Source organism: Ovis canadensis, chromosome X (assembly GCF_042477335.2).
Source record: "Ovis canadensis isolate MfBH-ARS-UI-01 breed Bighorn chromosome X, ARS-UI_OviCan_v2, whole genome shotgun sequence".
Lineage (NCBI taxonomy): Eukaryota > Metazoa > Chordata > Mammalia > Artiodactyla > Bovidae > Ovis > Ovis canadensis.
Window position 1 is genome coordinate 8,941,389 of NC_091727.1, and position 16,970 is coordinate 8,958,358.

General features: G+C 49.2%; 1 pseudogene; it reads left to right on the top strand.

Annotated features, from left to right (window-relative positions):
* The first annotated feature begins 3,717 nt into the window (after positions 1-3,717).
* Positions 3,718-12,383, top strand: LOC138431452 (PI-PLC X domain-containing protein 1-like; annotated as a pseudogene).
* The last annotated feature ends 4,587 nt before the right edge of the window (positions 12,384-16,970 follow it).

The window sequence follows — 16,970 nt, forward strand, 5'->3', positions numbered from 1 at the left end:
AGGTGACCTGTGTTATGGGGAGAGTTGTGGACAGGACACCCAGTGGGCAGGTGCCCTGTATTATGGGGAGGTCTCCTCTGTGAGGGGAAGACAGACACACACCCACAGGCATCCCCAGGATGGTGACACAGACGCACCAAAGGAGCCCTACGTGACAAGGCATACACATCCACAGGTTCTCCCCACAGTGCCATGCTCAGGGTTCTGACATACTGTTTTGCTGTGTGTTCTACTTGCATCTCATGGAATGTTTGGATTAGAAAAGAGACTTATTCTGAAGGGTTATTTTGAAGAGGAAAGGGGACTATTACAGGAGGATAAGAGTGCTTCAGGGAGGACTACTACTCTAGAGAGGGGATGATTACATAGAGATAGGGCTCTATATGTACAAGGGGCCACACTACTGTAGAGAGGTGACTAACATGATAGAGGGGAGACACAACAATAAATGGGGCTATGACCATGTAGGGGGGATGTTACAGTGAAGAAAGTGAAAGTCACTCGTTCATATCTGATTCTACACAGGCCATGGAATTCTCCAGGCCAGAATACTGGAGTGGGTAGCCTTTCCCTTCTCTAGGGGATCTTCCTAACCCAGGTCTCCTGCAATGCAGGCGGATTCTTTATGAGCTGAGCCACCACGGAAGCCCTACTGTGGAGAGGGGGCTCATAATAAAGGAGAACCCTTACTGTAGTGGGAGACTATTACTGTGGAGGGGGAAAATTTATAATAGGGGGACTCTGATACCATTGGGGCTGTTACGCAGGGAAGGGGCTATGACAATACAGAGAACTATTTTAATACAGGAAACTATTACAATAGAGGGGGACCATTCTGTAGAGGGGGACTATTACAGAAGTTCAGTTCAGTTCAGTGGCTCAGTTGTGTCCAACTCATTGTGACCCCACGAACCGCAGCACACCAGGCCTCCCTGTCCATCACCACCTCGCGTAGTCCACCCAAACCCATGTTCATCAAGTCGGTGATGCCATCCAACAATCTCATCCTCTGTCATCCCCTTCTCCTCCTGCCCTCAATCTTTCCCTACATCAGGGTCTTTTCAAATGAGCCAGCTCTTTGCATCAGGTGGCCAAAGTATTGGAGTTTCAGCTTATCATCAGACCTTCCAATGAACACCCAGGACTGATCTCCTTTAGGATGGACTGGTTGGATCTCCTTGCAGTCCAAGGGACCCTCAAGAGTCCTCTCCAACACCACAGTTCAAAAGCATTAATTCTTCATCACTCAGCTTTCTTTATAGTCCAACTCTCACATCCATACATGACCACTGGAAAACCATAGCCTTGACTAGACAGACCTTTGTTGACAAAGTAATGTCTCTGCTTTGCTGTATTACAGAAGAGGCAGAACTATTTATGGAGGGAGGACTCTTACCATAGAGGGCGGCTATTACAATAGAGGAGGACTCTCACTGTTGAGAGAGGACTACTATAGCATATGTGAGACTATTAAGTAGAGGGTGGTCTATCATTGTAGAGGAGGGTTTATTACTAGACAGAGGAGACTATAACAAAGAGAGAGGGACTATTATAACAGAAGAGGACTATTACCTTAAGGGGGACTATTATAACGAATGGGGGTCTATTACTGCAGACAGGGACTATTGCAATAGAAAGGGACTACTGAAATTGAGGAAGACTATTACTATAGACTTGGGACTACTAAGATAGAAAAGGGACTATTAATATAGAGTAGGGACAGCAGAAGGGCACTATTAGCATAGAGGGGAAACTATGACAATAGAGGCAGCACTGTTATAGTAGAAGGCGGACTTTGACTGTGGAAGGGGAATACTGACAACAGAAGATTACTAGATGAGAGACTACTACCACAGAGACAGACTTATTACAATAAGGAGTGGACTATGACAGTAGAGGGCGACGTTTATGTAGAGGGAGACTATAGCAACAGAGGACTTTTACTCTAGAAGGGGGTTACTAGAGGCAGACTATTATAATTTAAAGGGGCTACTACAATCAAGGAGGACTATTATTGCAGAGAGGGGACTATGACAGTACTACTGTAGAAGGGGAATTTTGACAATAGAGGGGGGACTATCACTATATAGTAGGAATATGACATTGGGGGGCTATTTCAGTAGAGGAGAGACTTTTACTGCAGGGGGGGACTATTACAATAGAAAGTGAAGTATGACAATAGAGACAGGACTATTAGTGTATGGGGTGGAGGACTATGACAGTAAAGGAGAACTATTACCCTATTACTCTTGCCTTCCCTGGTGGCTCAGGCAGTAAAAGCGTCTGCCTACAATGCAGGAGACCCAGGTTCGATCCCTCGGTCAGGAAGATCCTCTGGAGAAGGAAATGGCAACCTACTCCAGTACTCTTGCCTGGAGAATCCCATGGATAGAAGAGCCTGGTAGGTTACAATACACGGGGTCACAAAGAGTCAGACACGACTGAGCAACTTCACTTTCACTTCCATTACTCTATTAGATCTCTAATAGAGAACTGTTACCCTATCGGGGGAACTGTTACTCTGACAATAGAGAGGAGCTGATATTGTAGAAGAGGAACCATTACTGTGGGGGGACTATGACAACAGAAGAGGAGTAATACAATGAAGGGGGACTATTATTACAGAGGGGCGACTACAACAGTAGAGGAGCACAGTTACTCTAGAAGTGAAGTTTTGAGAATAGAGGGCTATAACTCTAAACACTATGACATTAGTGTTGCTCGATCAGTGATGTCTGACTCTTTGCAACTCCATGGACTGACTGCATGGAGCCCACCAAGCTCCTCTGTCCATGGGATTCTCCAGCTAAGAATACTGGAGTGGGTTGCCATGCCTTTCTCCAACTATGCTATTAGAGGGGGCTGTTACTATAGAAGGGGAACTATTACTGTAGAGGGGAGAGTATGACAACAGAAAGGACTATTACTATAGAGAGGGGACCTTAAGAATAGAGACAACCCCTGTCCATGGAGGGCAGTAAACACAAAAATAAAGGTCCAGGCGTGTGTTTGCCATGAAAGGAGTCCTGATGGCATGCAGACCACCAGGACGTCCACCCATAACAGGAGAGAGGGGACACTCAGACCCTGACTGGAGGCATTCCCATCTTCTTAGCTGCTCAGGTGGGTGCTTCATCCTGGGAACCTGTCCAGTCACTGTTACTGCAGCAACACCCACCAGATGGAGAGACCACCGCTGGGGAGTGAAGGGTGTGTGACCTTGTGCCTGGGCTCCATTGCCCCTAGGATGGAAGCCCCCATACCTGGAACCTACAGGCTCAACTGGGCCCCTCTCAGCCCCAAGAGGAGGGGGCTGGTGCACAGTACGAGGAAGGAGGACCGTCTGGAGCGGGTCACCAGCTCTAGCCTCAGGGAGAACAGACTTGAGCTGCTGGGGTCTGTCTGTTGGTCCCTGTCTCCCCTCTCCCTTGCTCCCCCTCAAACCCCCACTTAACCTCCTGTGTGTCTCTCTCTCCTCGCCCTACTTCTGTTTGTCTCTCTTCATGTCTCTGTCCATTTCTGTGTCTCAGTTTCTCTGTCTCTAGAGCACTTCTCCCCTCTCCACCACCCCACCCTCCTTTCTCTTGGAGAGAAGTCTGCAGGTACCGGTTTCTCAGAGACACGGCTCTGCACCGCCAGCACTGGGTCCTCTGCACGTCCTGTTTTAATTATGCAAAGCCCCATTTCCTTCCCCAGATCGCCCAGGCTCGGCATCCGATGGGCTGGCAGGTGAGCTCGCCCAGCTCCTTCCTGTGCCACCAAGGTGAACTTGGACTGGATGTCGGCGCTGAGTTCTCGGCTCTGGGACATGCCCCTGCACCACCTCTCCAACCCAGGTGAGGCTCCACAGGCTCGGCTCCGTGGGGATGCAGCTGCGAGACGGGTCCGAGTGTGGGAAGCCTCAGAGCCAAACATGCACACAGGCACACACAGGCACACTGAACACACACTCATGGATACATGCACATGGAACACACACACGCACACACACACACACCAAACACACATGCACACATACTGCACACACAAACACACATGCACACATACTGCACACACATACATACACACACCAGCACCTTCCCTTGTCTGTCCACTTTATCCCATTCAACCCGGAAGGTAAGTGAACCCCCAATAGCCTGCCTTCAGGACACATGCCAGCCTCCCTGGGGGCGGGGTTGTGTTTTCACAGCCACTCTGTACTATTCCTGGGGATCCCTCACCTTTCCATCCATGTTTTCCATCAGAGCTTTTGCAGCACCTTCTGCACTTGAGCGTGGAGGGCCCAAAGTTTAAGGGGGCCACCCGCCCCCAAAACAACCTAAGTGGTACCAGAACTATGTAATTAAAATGAGGAACCTCTGACTCCAGCCAGCTTGGTTGCAAAAAGTACTGCAAAGCTCAGCTATGGGTGGGCATCTGGACTTGGGGATGCCCGGTGGTGACCAGGCAGGCGGGTACTTCCAGGGTGACACTGCTTTGCTCAGGCCATCAGAGGGGTGGCCACCAGACACCATGGGCTGGGAGGGGAGGGTCCCTGACAGACAGAACCCTGCTCACCTCCTCAAGGAGCAAACGTGCCCCATTCTCCACCAGCACTCCTCTGGCCGTGTACACACTGGGCCCTGCCCTGGCTCTGTGACCCTGGGCACTGCCTGCTGGGAGCCCACATGGACATATGGACAAACAGGAAGTGCTGTTTTCTATGGAAGGCAGGTTTAGACTCTTTCTCACCCTCTCGACAGCTGTGGGGTTCTATGCCGGCCATCCCACCCCCCGCCCCGGGAGGAAGGGCCCCCACACGGCTCTTCCCTTGAGGGTGTGGAGCAGACAGGGAGCCGTAGACCCAGTCTCTCAGCCTTTCTGGGTGCTTCCCAGTGGGGAAGGCTCTGAGGGCCCCACAAGGAGGAGGCTTCCGAGTCTTCAGGCCTCCTCCATCCACAGAGGGGCCCTTGGCCACTCTCCTTCCTGTACCCCTTACAAAATAACTCATGATGCCTCTCCCCCAAGGCCGGGCACTACTCATCTGCTTCTGTCTTTGTAAATTTGCCTGTTCTGGACATCTCTTATAAATGGACACGTAAAGTGTGTCCTTCTGTGTCTGCTTCTCTCACTGACCATCGTGTGTTCAAGGTCCATCCACGATGTAGCTTGTGTCAGAATTTCACTCCTTTTCATGGTGACTCATACACCACTGTGTGCATGGACCACATGCTGCTGACCCATCCATCCATCCACCCACACACCCACCCATCCACTCATCTATCTGTCCATCCACCCACTCACCTATCCATCCACTTATCCATCCATCTAACCACCCACCCATCCATCCATAAATCCACCTATCCATCATCCATCCATCCATCCACCGACCAATCCATCATCCACCCATCCACTGATCGAGCCATCCACCCACTCACTATCCATTCATCCATCCATCCACTTATCTATCTACCCATCAATCCACTCTTCCATAATATCATCAAATCAAATTATATTATGAACTTGTAAATCCTCCTTCCCATCCCTTGACCCTGAGAATAAATAAAAAAAGAGAAAGAAATAAAGCTAGTCCAAACCTATGTTCAGAGACAGAAGGGAAGGATTTCTGGATTGTCCCCAGGTGACTGCTAAAGTGTGAACCTCTCCACACTGTTTCTGAAACAGATCACACAGATTTAAAAGGGAAAAGAATAAGTGAAACCATACATAAATGACCACAACATTGGCATCATAAAGAGCCTGAAAATACTATGAATAACTTCAAAGTACTTGTAACTAGAGAGGGTCTGTCTGTGCTCAGTTGTGTCTGACTCTTTGCAGCCCCATGGACTATACCCGCCAGGCTCCTCTGTCCATGGGATTCTCCAGGCAAGAATAATGGAGTAGGTTGTCATTCCCTTTCCAGGGGATCTTCCCAACCCAGGGATCACGCCTGCATCCTTTATCCTTCCTGCTTTGGAAAGCAGGCTCTTTGCCATGAGCACCACCTGGGAAACAACAAACCATAAAATCAAAACCCATCTTAAGCCTTTCCTGTCCAAAAACGGGATTCCTTAAATAAACTGACTTTCACTTTCTCACATCTGCAGAGACTCCATTTCAAGACAACATTCAGCTCCCAGGACTCAGTGGCTATCACTTTCGGGACTCCCCCTTACCCCACAGCGCTATAGCTGTGTATCCTTAGGGCGGCTTGGGGGCACAGAGGACAGGCTCAGGGGGTGATGTGTTCCCCACCTGATTTGCCTGCAGGGAGCCACAGCACGATGACCTACTGCCTGCACAAGAAGTCACCCATCTCTTACAAGGAGTCAAGGCTGCTGCAGCTTCTGGGCAACGTGCTGCCATGTGTCACCCTGCCCGTGGTGCTCAAGTGGTCCACCACACAGGTGAGGGTCTGCAGGCACGCCCGGGCCCTGGACACAGCTCCAGCCACTAGTGTCACCCACAGGGGGCAGTGTCCTTATCCCTTTTTGGGGAACAGCATTGAGAACAAACCTGCTGTAAAGCAGAATTGTTTAGTCGCTCAGTCATGTCTGACTCATTCCGACCCCATGGACTGTAGTCCACTAGGCTTCTCTGTCCATGGGATTCTGCAGGCAAGAATACTGGAGTCGGTTGCCATGCCCTTCTCCAGGAGATCTTCCCCACCCAGAGAGCCTCCCAGAAAGGTAGGAAAGGACACAGCTTTACTGTGGAACCAGCCTGAAGCCAGAATGGGGACCCATGGACTAACAACATCACTGTCTGAAGTCACAGAGGCTGGGGGAGCTGGGAGGGGAAGAGGGAGGCTGGGTCCCACCTTTTCTCCAGCTGAGCTGTCACCAGAGCTCCTTCCTGGTCCCAGATAAGCAATAGCTGAGTTCCCATGTGCTCTGAGGTGGGTTTATATTTGCACCCCGGCACCCCCTCCAGGGAGACTTTCTTTACCGACTTTCTCAGACGGTAAAGAATCAGCCTCCAATGCATGGGACCCGGGTTTGATCCCTGGATAGGGAAGATCCCATGGAGGAGAAAATGGCACCCCACTGTAGTATTCTCATATGGGAAATCCCATGGACAGAGGAGCCTGGCAGGCTAGAGTCCATGGGGTCACAGAGAGTCGAGATGACTGAAGCGACTGAGAACACCTGAAAGCACTCACACCCCTCCCCTGTAGGGCTTCTCCAGGGTGGATTGGGGGTTTTATTGGGTGGAGAGAAGTCGGGGTGGGAGGCAGTCATTGTGGAGGATGGAAAGGAGTCAATGGCGGGGGCCCTGTCTGTGGGGAGGGGGCACCCAGTTGACAGTGGTCCTGTCACTGGCACACACATTAGCCAGGGGGTGGATGCAGGATGGGATAGAAAACCCACCTGGGCCCAGGTGCCCGCAGGAGCAGGGGCCCACCTAGAGGACAGATGGCCCCCAATTTCCTGAACCCACACTTGAAGGGCACTCATATTCCTGATTTTTCTGCTCCCAGGCTGGTGCTCCCAAGAGGACAAGAGGCTGTCAAGCACAGCTCTTACCTTGTGTAATTGCTTCCTCCTGGGAGGTCCCAGGTTGCTGGAATCCTTCTCAGGGGATCTGATTGGCAGAGATCCAGAGCTGGAATGTGGACAAACTACATTCCTGCTTGCATCCAGTGCCTACAGCCTGGCCTTAAGAGCTCACACCCAGACGAGGGAGCGAGCAGGAGGGGGTCCACCAGAGCCCGGGAGTCCTGTAGGACTGGGGTTCCTCTGCTCTGATGGTCCCTTGGAGCTGGGTCCCTCTGTTCTGCATCCCTCCAGGGCAGGGTCCCCTCCATACTGGGGGACCTCAGTGCCATGGTCTCAAGTGGTATGGCTGCCAAAGAGACCTGAGTGTGTGCGGGGTCGGGGGCACAGATGGTAGTCTTTCAGGAGGTGTTTAAGACCAGCGGCTGCAGTAGCACTTCATTTAATCCTTGTAGAGGTGGATGGCAAGTGCCTGACAAGAGCTGACAATATTCATATGAGTCTTTGTTTTTTCTTTTAATTTGGATTGTGGGGCGGGAGGGGGGTGCTCTGACTTCCTTTCCCACTTTTTATCCTTCTATCTTTTTCTTTTTCCATTATGACTCTGTGTAGAGAACACAATACCATTTTCTGCTACTAGTTTATCTTAATAGTTGTTTTTGCTTTCTCTTTTATTTTGGATAGAGAGAATCTATTATTTTCTTCCCCATTTTTTATCCTTTTTTTTTTTTTTTGGCTTTTTCCATTATGACTCCTTGTAGAGGACACAGTACATTTTCTGCTACAAATTCATATTAGGGCTTCCCTGGTGGCTCAGTTGATAAAGAATCTGCTTGCAATGAGGGTGATGTGGGTTTGATCCTGGGTTGGGAAGATCTGGAGAAGGGAAAGGCAACCCACTCCAGTAATCTTGCCTGGATAATTCCACAGAGAGAGGGGTCTGGTGGGCTACAGTCCACCAGATCGAAATGAGTTGGAAACAACTGAGCAACTTTCATTTTTCAATTTATGTTAAAGTTATTTTTTGCTTTTCCCTGTCTTATTGGTGTGGTGGACAGATGTTTCGTCCTCTTGTTCTCTTCCCTTGATTCCTTCTTGCCTTTCCTAGTGCTGTTTGTAGGGGTGGGCACAGACCTCTGTGGGTCTAGTGTGTCCTCATGTCCAAGGGTCCAGCTTGGTGTCGTGGAGCCTGGGCTGTTTAACCCACAGGGAGCTTCCACCCAGGGACTGCCTGAGAGGAGGGTGAGGCTGGACTCTGCAGGAACACCCCCCCCCCCCCGAAAGACCACAATCTGGACCCGGGCTCTGTGCTCCACATGACCAGTGACCCTGGAGACCCTGTTCCCAGAAGCAGGGCCTCAACCCCAGCAGCACCAACATGGCTGATTTCACAGTGGCCAATGTGGCCCTCAGTTGGGCATCCTCAGTGCATGCCCAGCCCCTGAGTGGGGGGCCGCCCTCTGTGCCCAGCACAGATGACCGACCTCTGTGTGCAGGTCCTGAGCGTCATGAAGCACCTGGATGCTGGTGTGAGGACCTGCAGATGGCGCACGTGGAGAAGGGCACCGAAAGGAACCTGCACTCTGGCCACATGGTGTACACGACGGCCCTCATGGAGGTGGGGGTGGGGACAGGGGTACAGATGGGGGGTCCGCAAGCCAGGGACACCCAAGTCTGGTCCAGGCAGGAGGGGGAGGGCCTCTGAGGGGATGGACACACATCCACTCAGATGGACATATGGTCACTCCAGGCAGGAGAGGCTGACCTCTAAGGGGACAACACAGGCCCACTCCAGTTAGAAGATTCTGACCTCTAAGGGGATGGACACACATCCACTCAGATGGACACAGTCACTCCAGGCAGGAGAGGCTGACCTCTAAGGGGACAACACAGGTCCATTCCAGTTAGAAAATGCTGACCTCTAAGGGGATGGACAGACATCCACTCAGATGGACACACGGTCACTCTAGGCAGGAGAGGCTGACCTCTAAAGGGACAACACAGGTCCACTCCAGTTAGAAGACACTGACCTCTAAGGGGACGGACACACGTCCACTCCAGGCATGAGAGGGCTGACCTCTGGCATCAACCACTCAGAATTCCCGACCAACATGCGTTTCTGAACTCACACCTGCACCTCTGGCCTCTGGGGTGTCTCCCAGAATTTGTCTATACCAGGTCCCTGACACATCTTTTCCTGTGTCCAGTTTTGGGGTGTCCAGTCCATTCTCTCAGCTGCTGGCCAAGTCACTTAATGTCTCACTCTGGCCTTGGCCCCCAGTGCCCCCACCACAGAACCTAATGACCCTTGGGGTCTGGAGGCTCTGTCCTGGGCCTCAGTGTGCATGTACCCTGCTGGCCTCGCACACTCCCTGTAGTACAGACTTCACACAATATTATAAGCACTGCTCTCTGCTGCTGTGCACACACACACACACACACATGCATATCTATGCACACACAGACCCTGAACACATGCACACCTGTGTGTGCACCTGTACCTACAGGAGTGTGTACACACACATACACACACACACACACAAACACACACACACACCCCACAGCAATGCCACGGCTCCCCACTGCCACTCAGGAGAAGCTGGGTCCCTGGGGAGCAGGCACCATGCTTTATGTCTTTGTGTGTCAGGAAACCCCAACCTGTCTGTAGAGTGGCTGTGCTGGGGGAATTCCCCACCCACGACCCTGTCTCTCACTACAAGGCCCTTCTCCCCAACCCCACCCAGGACATGCTCACGGAGATCTCAGAGTGGCTGGAGAACCACCCCCAGGAGGAGGTTATCCTGGCGTGCAGGAACTTGGAGGGCGTGATGGAGGACCTGCACGAGTACCTGATGTGCTGCATCAAGAACATCTTTGGGGACATGCTGTGTGCCTGTGGGATGAGCAGGGGCCACAGGCTCCCCATGCTCTTGGCAGCGGGGGCGGTGGGAGCACTAGGCCTCACTGTAATCAGACTATCCACTCACTGCGTGAGGCTGATTCAGGCACCAGGTGACGCCGCTCATGGAACCCCAGTAATCCACCCACCATGGTCTCCATTCAAACACCCCAATGACCAGCCCATCACTGGTCACAGGCACCCCCAATACCCTGCCTGGTCTCTATTCAGACACCCCCAAAACCAATCAATCACACCTCATGATACCCCAGTAATCCACCTGCCATTTCCTATGAGAAACCCCAATAATCCACCCACGTCTGTTTCCACTCAGGCACCCCAATAATCGACCCATCACTGCTCAAGACACCCAAGTAATCTACCCACCACTGTCTCCACTCAAACAACAATCAGTGCTCAAGACACCCCAATAGCCCACTCATCACCGTCTCCACTCAGATGCCCCAGTAATCTACCCACTAGTGTCTCTACTCAGACATGCCAATAACCCACCCATGACTGTCTCTTCTCACAGAGAACCCAATAACCAGCCCATCACTGCTCATAGACACCATAATAATCCACACATCACTGTAGCTTCTCGGACACCCCCAATAACTGACACATCGTGTCACAAGGCACCCCAATAACCCCTGTGCACATGTCTCACGGGCACCCGGATGATTCTCCCCCCAGGAGGTGCCAACTTTGCACCAGCTGTGGTCCCAGGGCCAGCAGGTCATCCTGTCGTACAAAGACAAGGCATCCATGAGTCAGCATGCAGAACTGTGGCCCAGCATCCCCTACTGGTGGGGGAACCAGGTGAAGCCCCGAGACCTCGTCCACTACCTGGAGCACATGAAGCGCTGCAGCCACCCAGGGGAGTGCTGCCTTCAAACCGGGACACCTGGTCACACGCATGTCCTAGCACATGGGGCTGGCTTGGGGTTCAAGCGGAGAAATGGAACAGGACATATTAGGGGACGTTATTCTGTACACCACATGGGGACCAGGGCGTGGACATCCTTGGGGACGTTACTGTGTCCACCACAGGGGGTCAGGATGTAGACAGGATGTGGACATCCGTGTGGACATTATTGTGTCCACCACACGGGGCCAGGATGTGGACATCTTTGGGGTCACTGTCCAGCCCACCTGCCCTCTGTAACAGGAGAAATTCATGAGTCAACACCCCTGTGAGCCCCCTGCTGTCTGAACTTCAGTCTCTGCCCGACATCTGAATCTCTGACCTCTGCGGAGGCCAGAGTCTGGGTAGGTGATGGCACAGCTTGGTGACTGCCTGGGCAGGTGACCCCATGGGTTAGGGGTTGCATGGGTGGGTGACTGCATGGGTGGGTGACCCCATGGGTTACTGGTCACATGGGTGGGAGACCATGTGGGTTGGAGACCGTGTGGGTTGGAGACCACATAGGTGGGTGATCAGTTTGAGTTGCTGACTGTAGGGTGGGTTACCATGTGAGTTGCTGACCCAGTGAGTGGGTGACCATGTGGGCGGGTGACAGTGTGAGTGGGTGGACAGGTGAGCACGTGACCTCGCAGGTTAGTGACCCCATGGGTGGGTGCCCACGGGGGTTGGTGGCCAGTGGAGGGATCACTGCATCGGGTACTGACCCCGTGGGTGGGTGACCACGTGAGTCAGTGACCACACGGTTTGGTTGGCCACATGACTCCGTGAGTTAATGACTGCACACGTGGGCAGCTGACCCCACTACCAGCACCATGAACATCAGCCCCTCTCTTGTCTCAGGCAGGCTGTTGGTGGCCGGCATCAACCTCACAGAGAATCTGGAGTTTTCCGCATCCACCCGGCCTGGTCCCTCGAGAAACTGCTCCAGTGTGGGCTCTCCTACCTTTGCACATGGGTGCGGGGCCAGTGCCTGGGGTAGGCCACCAGCCGTACAAACACCGTCGCAGGCGACTTCATCTGGGCTGACGGGTTTGTTGGCGACGTCATCAGGTTGAACTGGAAGCTGCTTCGGGGCTGACGGACTGTGAACATGTGGAGCTGGGCATAGCGGAGGCTGCGTCTCAGTCACGTCCTGTGACGTTACCGGCCTGAACCAGAAGCCGCCTCGGGGCTGACGGACGGCACTCTGAGGAGCTGGGCGTTTGCGGAGGCTGCTCCTAGTTCTCATCCTGTGACGCCACTGGGCTGAACCGGAAGCTGCTTTGGGGCTGATGGACTGTGCGCGTGTGGAGCTGGGTATCATGGAGGCTGCGTCTCACTCACGTCCTCTGACGTCACCGGCCTGAACCGGAAGCCGCCTCGGGGCTGCTGTGCGGCACGTTGAGGAGCTGGGCATTGCGGAGGCTATTCTCGGCCCTGTCTTGTGGGGCTCGTCATCCGTCCACGCGTCCACTGAATGTGGGTGACTGCCAAGGTGGGGCCAGGTGGCAGGGTCCGTGGTCTCCTTGGTCCTCCGTGTATCTCACAGCGAATGCAGGGTGATGATTAAAGGTGAGTGCATGATTTGTACAATCACATCCTCAGGGAGATACACCTGGTTCTCGGGTCTGTGGCTTCCCCATGGGAGAGGCTGGGGTGCCCCCTCCCCCTGGGCACTGAGGCTAGCAGACGGTGACCCCCAGCTGGGGAGGGGAGGAGGCACTATGACATAGTGTCCATAGGAGGGGACTGAACGCATAGCGATCCCACTGATCCCCTTTTATTAAATAAGGGGCTTCCCTAGTGGCTCACTTAAGAAGGCCTTCTTATCTCTCCTTGCTAGTCTTTGGGACTCTGCTTTCAGGTGGCTATCTTTCTGTATCTCCTTTGCCTTTCTCTTCTCTTCTCATCTATTTGTAAGGCGTCCTCAGACAGCCACTTTGCCTTTTTGCATTTCTTTTTCTTGTGGATGGTTTTGATCACCACCTCCTATGTGAGGAACCTCCATCCATAGGTCTTCTGGTACTCTGTGTGCCAGATCTAACCCTTGAATCTATCACTTCCAATGTATACTCACAAGGGATTTGAATAAAGCAAAGAAACAGCGGAAAACAATACAATGGGAAAGATTAGAGATCTCTTCAAGAAAATGAGAAATGCCAAGGGAACATTTCATGCAAAGACAGGCACAATAAAGAACAGAAACGTTATGGGCCTAACTAAAGCAGAAGAGATTAAGAAGAGGTAGCAAGAATACACAGAAAAACTATTTTAAAAATCTTGATAACCTGGATAACCACGATGGTGTGATCACTCACCTAGAGCCAGATATCCTGGAGTGCAGATACGTGGGCCTTAGGAAGCAGAAGTATGAGCAAAGCTGCTGCTGCTAAGTCACTTCAGTCGTGTCCGACTCTGTGTGACCCCATAGACGGCAGCCCACCAGGCTCCCCCGTCCCTGGGATTCTCCAGGCAAGAACACTGGAGTGGGTTGCCATTTCCTTCTCCTATGCATGAAAGTGAAAAGTGAAAGTGAAGTCACTCAGTCGTGTCCCACCCTCAGCGATCCCATGGACTGTAGCCTTCCAGGTTCCTCCGTCCATGGGATTTTCAAGGCAAGAGTACTGGACTGGGTTGCCATTGCCTTTTCTGGGGCAAAGCTAGTGGAGGTGATTAAATTCCAGCTGAGCTCTTTCAAATCCTAAACAGTGGTACTGTTAATATAAAGTGCTGCCCTCAATATGCCAGCCAGTTTGGAAAACTTAGCAGTGGCCACAGGAAAAGGTCAGTTTTCATTTCAATCCCAAAGAAGGGCAATGCTAGACAATGTTCAAACTACTGCACAACTGCACTCATTTCACATGCTAGCAGGGTAATTCTCAAAATCCTTCAAGCTAGGGTTCAACAGTATGGGACCTGAGAACTTCACAGTCCACACATTCAAACAGTTGATTCTAAATGCACAGTGATGCCACAAAGATGGTCAAGGCAAAGACACACAATGTGATTTTATGTCTAAATTAGTGAAACAAAATATTCACTGCAAAGTACAAACTTTTTAGCTTGAAAAATCTTATATTTGAATATGAAATATCCTGTTGAAATTGAATAATATGTCTTAAAGTGAAATTCTTTCTTAATTGTCAATTATTTTGAGACTATGGAAAAAAGAAAATAAAATTACGTTCATTGGGGCTGCTTCAGTTCAGTTCAGTCGCTCAGTCGTGTCCAACTCTTTTCATTGGGGGCTGCTTAAACTTTCACAGATTTTTTTTCTTAAAAATTCCCTTACAGTTTTACAGTCTTAATTAGATATAAAATGATCAGTAGATTTTATACTATTTTTGTTTTCTGAACATTTTCATTTCCTTTAATTTATGAGTGTAACTAGATTGTTTTTCTATTGAGTATTAAAAATTGCTCCTCTCTCCTGTGTGGAACACACTGTTTACACTACTGTTGGGAGACATTTTATTGCCTAAAACCTTTTATAATTCAGCTCTACAATCTAGGTTTGTTTGTTTTGCTTTGTTTAGGCTGAGAATTTTCTCAGCTATTTTTAGTATCTTCAGAGCCTCTGTTAAGCATATGTGCCTGCTGTTGTTTACTTGCACAGTCGTGTCCCAACTCTTTGCCACCCCATGGACTGTAAGCCCACCAGTCTCTTCTGTTCACGGGGATTCTCCAGGCAAGAATACTGGAGTGGGTTGCCATGCTCTCCTTCAGGGGATCTTCCTGACCCAGAGATGGAATTCGCATCTGCTACAGCTCCTGCATTGCAGGTGGATTCTTTACCACTGAGTGAAAACAGATCATGTACGCATGAAACCCACTTTAATTATGAAGACTCATAATTGGTGAAAAGCAAAGATGGAGAAGCCCAAACAAGCATTTATCTTTTACCAATTAATAATAAGAAAAAAACCCTTCATTTCAATTTTCCTTCCTTTATTTTTTCAATTAACTTTTCATTGAAGGATGATTGCTTTCCAGAATTTTGTTTTCAAAAATTTGTTTCCAGAAATTTGCTTTCCAGAATCCTTGTTTTCTGTCAAACTTCAACATAACAGTCTTTCTTAACTCATAGTTTCTCTTCAATATCATCTTATTCTGTGTAAATAACTTCTTTTAACATTTCTTACACACAAGACACCTGCTGAGAATGAATTCATAAATTTTTTGTTGATATGAGAATATCTTCTTCTCCTTTGTTTTTGAAGGATAACATTCCTGGACGTAGAAGTTAATTTCACTAGTTTTTTTTTAATGCATTTTATTTATTGATATATTGTACCTCTACCATAGATTTACTAGTTAAGTGGTATAATTCATTGATTTGTAACTTATTCATAGGTTGAATAACCATAACAACAGCCTCATTCTAGAATATTTTCATCACTCCAATGGGAAACACTCTCCAGTTGGCAGACATTTTCCATTTGCCCCTTCATCTGGGCCCTTGCATTCACTCCTCTATTTTTGGTCTTTAGAGAATTACCTAATCTGGGACATATGCATTCACATGAACAGTATAATGCAATACACAGCCTTTTGTTCCTGGCTTCTTTTAATTAACATAATCATTTCAGAGCTCTTGCATGTTATAGCTTGTATAAGAACGCCATTCATTTGATGGCCAAATAATTTTGCATTGCGTGTTTTATTTATTCGATCACCAGTTGATGGACATTTGAGTTATTTCAACTTTTTAAACATTTTTTTGTTTATTTATTTTAAAACTTGATTTTTAATTTAATAATTTAAAATTTTTAAATTTAATGGCTTTTTCTGCATTTATTTAAGTTATCATATGATTTTTAGCTTTCCTTTGGTTAATATGGTCTGTCACATTGGTTGATTTGCAAATATTGAAGAATCCTTGGATCCCTGGAATAAACCCAATTTGATCATGGTTTTTGATGTGTTGTCGAATTCTGTTTGCTAAAATTTTGCTGAGGATTTTTTGCATCCATGTTCATCAGTGATATTGGTCTGTAGTTTTCTTATTTGGTCTTGTCTTTGTCTGGTTTTGATATCAGGGTGATGGTAGCATTGCAGAATGAGTTTGGAAGTGTTCCTTCCTCTGCCGTTTTTTGAAAGAGTTTTAGAAGGATAGGCATTTGCTCATCTCTGAATGTTTGATAGAATTCACCTGTGAAGCCATCTGGTCCTGGGCTTTTGGCTTTGGGGAATTTTTCAATCACAGCTTCGATTTGGAACTTGTAATTGGGTCGTTCATAATTTCTATTTCTTCCTGGTTCAGTCTTGGAAGATTGAGCTTTTCTAAGCATCTGTCCATTTCTTCCAGGTTATCCATTTTATTGCCATAGAGGTTCATAATAGGCTCTTATAATCCTTTGTATTTCTGCATTTTCTGTTGTAACCTCTCCTTTTTCATTCCTAAGTTTGTTGATTTGATTCATCTCTCTATTTTTCTTGATGAGTCTGGCTAAAGGTTTATCAATTTTGTTTATCTTCTCAAAGAACCAGCTTTCAGTTTGTCAATCTTCGCTATTGTTTCTTTCATTTATTTTTCATTTATTTCTGTTCAGATCTTTATGATTTCTTTCCATGTACTAATTTTGGCTGTTGTTGTTGTTCTTTATAGGTTGTTTTAGGAGTCAATTGAGATTGTCTATTCGATGCTTTTCTTGAGTTAGAATTGTATTGCTACAAACTTCCCTCT